Below are 3,733 nucleotides of genomic sequence, written 5' to 3' on the forward strand. Positions count from 1 at the left end.
CTGGATCCTCTGTGTTCAAGTCCTTGAAGTAGATGCAAGTATAAAGCCATCAGGATGTTTTCAGCACCATGGTCAGCTCTGACTCTTGATGGTAGGGCATAGAGGCATGTTGCTTTCAAACACAGAGAAAGCTCTGTTGTGGCACGATTGTCTGTGCTGCAGTTGAGGGAAGTCATCAGACGGGAGGATCCATCAATTGAACCATGAATCCCAAAACCCCATCTAGAAAGGTTGAAAAACAAATATTACTGGAAGATTCTAAGACTATTGACAGTCGTCTGGAAACAATAGAGCTGGAAACTTTTTCTACTTGCTGAAGTTATTTTCAAAATCTAAAAAAGGATGACAAGTATGGTGATAATAACCTTAGGAGACGCATGTTCCCATCAATGTGCCACAAACTATTGGGGTAAGGTACATGATAAACACGTCCTGCAACTGTCTGGCTCCATCTCCTTGCAGCAGCAGTAGGATTGACCCGTGTCAACATCTCACGCACCCTGGACCGTGTAACAAGCACACCCTGTGCCCCAACAGGGCTCTGATCATCTGCAACAGATTGGTCCAAATATCTCCATTGGCATGATATTCCCAAAACAATTGCAGACAAATGTGAATGAAATCCAGCCTAAAGATGAAGACCTCCAATGAGCTCATTTCCAGAATGAGGAGATTGGCTCTGAAGTTGCCTCACATGTTGTTCTAGTTCCCCATCATCTATTGCAGACAGCAGACTTCTAACAGGTAAAGCCAACAACTTTGACTTCTGGTACCAAAATGATGAGGAGCATCCCAGGATTTCAGCACTTTGGGAGATTGGATGGCCTTGCTTCAGCAGAAATTCAATGTGTTCTCTGGTAACATCAATGGCTGGTCGGCCTCTTCTCCCTACAAAAAGAAAAAGTCAACTAAGTTGAAGCCTTCAAGCAGCAGTGGACTGATTCTTTTGACTGTTTCTTGCCTGACAGACAAACGTCTGTCTTCCCCAGCATGGACATCTGCCTCTATTAGAGTTTGCTGTTGGAGTTCATTCTTTGTGTCTGCTGATAGCAAATGCTCAATTCTTCCCAGATTTCTGCCCCAGTTTTCAATAGAACCACCTTCTCTCTCTCCACAAATCCCCTGTGTGAGGGCTGGCTGAATTTCAGGCCATTTTCTGCTGTTTTGTTCCATTCCAGCCAACGCCATGACTGCTTCTTTCTGCTTCTGTTCAGAGAAATAAGGACATGATCCCCTTCCCATTGAAGGGAAATGGCGTATTTATGGAGATCTTAAATAGAGCAACGTCATGCACAAACATGAGGTTTGAGATCTCTGTAACTTTCATTCTGCCTAGGCTAAACTGAATGACAGATATCTGCAATTGTCATTTCAGATGTGAGGAGTTGAATGTGGTTTTCAATGACGTCATTGCAGATATCTGTCATTCACTTTGGCCTCGTCAAAACTGCATTATAGATATCTCTATGGGTCGTTTCCACTAGTCACAATGACGTTGTGACAGATTGTTGAGATGGATCACTAGTTTTCTGATGGCTCTGGAGCTCTGCCTGATCCCGCGCTCCGCGTGCACCTCATCCAAAAACAGCTGGGACCTTATTGACACAGCGCCCCCTACAGGCTGAAACTTTCCTTTTCCTCTTTTAGTTTTTTTACTTACTTAACTTCGTTTTCTCTCAAATTTAACAGGATGTACTTTAATACATTTTTACTTTAGATTTTTATTTAATTTTTACCTTTATGCGTTTTCTATTTTTATTTGCTTTTAAAATAAAAATAACTTGAAGCATCAGTTTCCTCTAGTTTGACCTAACAATGTCAAAGTAGATAAAGATTGTATCTTTATTACACAATTGTTTTGATTATTAGCTAAATTCCATATTCATAAAGCCAAATGGTTGAACTCCAAACCTAAATTCCAGTATTTTTGGAGTGAAATCAATCAGTACTGTACAATTATCAATCATCTGCAAAACCAAAAGGAAATTCCAAATAAAAATGATTTTTGAAAATTTTAAAATTAATTAAAACCCAAAGGTTTTTGAACGGATGTTTCCTTTTCACTTATGTTGTATATGGATGTGTATATATATATAATTAATTTTGTTTTATGTTTCATATTTTTCTGCAATATGTACACATTTCAATTATTGCTTTGTATTTTTTTTTAAATCATTTTCCATCGGCGGACGGGAATCAAACCTGCAGGAAGCACAGCAGCTGCAGTTACCGGTGACTGCCACGAGAGGGCGCCAAACAGCTGCATATTCAAATCTGCTTCCTGGAACAAACGTCAACACTTTCCATTCAACGACCGACAAGAAGAGCATTTCAAATCTATCCAAATACCTTCTGGACTGAGAGACTCTGGTGGTTGTGAAGTAATTTAGAGAAGTGTTTTTGTTTTTTCTACTTTTTTTATTTAGGTTCTATCAATTTGTAGGTAGATAGAAGCCTTGGCTTCACCAGACACATTTTTCTGTTCATGTTGTTCAATGTTTATGTTGATGTTTAAGTTTGTGTGTTTAACATAACCAACATAAATGTCTCTCTCTCTCTCTAAAAATGTTCCCGCCTTTCTGCCTCACACAATCTGAGAGGATTTTTCGAGTAAGCCCTGGTTGAGCAGTTCTGCAGGCTGCAGCCAGGGGTAGTTGGATTTTTCTGCAGCGTGTTGATCTGTAAACTATTTTATTTTGAAAAAACAGACGTGCTTCTTAATTCTTTGTTTTAATGTGAAAGTCCTGACCAACATCCTTTTTAGTGTCATACAGTTAAAGTTATTTCTGTGTTAAGAGTCTAAAGACAGGAAAGTAACTTTTCAAAATAAAATCTGAGGTTCCACTGATGCAGAACAGGTTTAGTGCTGAACTTAGTGTTAAAGAACCTGCAGAACCGACAGAACCTTACTCCATGAAGAGCTGTGATGACAAACAAACTCCGTCTTGGAGCTCAAACTCTCCCAGATCAGACGTTTCTTCTAGTCGTCCTCCAGGTTTGCTCACATCTCAGGAGGATCTTCTTCTTCTTCTCAGATCTTCTTCATGGTTTCATGGAGACTGTGATCAGATGGGGGGAGAAAGTCGTCTCCACCCTCCTGGAGGAGAAGCTGCAGAACCCTAGAACCTCCAACAGACTCCCAGCTGATGAAACGGCCTCTTTAGCAGAGAGCAGAACGTTGATCTGATCTGTTGGAACCCACTCCATCCTGAAGCTGCACTGCTGAGTTCCTGTCCACCAGGGGGCAGCACTTCTTCATTCCAGCTGCAGGAAACCTTGATGTTCTGCAGAATCTGCAGCCGTTCAAACACTTCCTGTTACTGAGGAACAAAGACGTCATTCAGGAATGTGGTTCTGCTGCAGAACATTCTTCCAGACTAAAGCAGAGAAAAAGTCCCACAGAGCATCTGGAAGATCCACATTCTTTCAGTCAGAGCTGCTCTCAGGCTCAGACTCTGGTTCCAAACAGTCTGAATGTTGATGTTTGTGTCAGCAGTAAAGAGGTCAGAGGTCAGAGCAGAGCTGTCAGTCAACAATGTGATCAGAAAAGATGGAAACATTCCCAGAGAATCTAGGAATGTTCCATCAAATCAGAACAATGTTGATGTCTGCAGATCAATTCCTAAAAGCTGATGATGTGTTTGAGCTGAAAGGAACATTTCTGCTTTGAACAGACGACCATGAAGGCATCAGAGCTCCTGCTCCAAACTCCAACATGTGATGCAACAAGCTG

Source organism: Oryzias latipes, chromosome 2 (genome assembly GCF_053564925.1).
Source record: "Oryzias latipes strain Hd-rR chromosome 2, Olatipes_Hd-rR_3.1".
Classification (NCBI taxonomy): Eukaryota; Metazoa; Chordata; class Actinopteri; order Beloniformes; family Adrianichthyidae; genus Oryzias; species Oryzias latipes.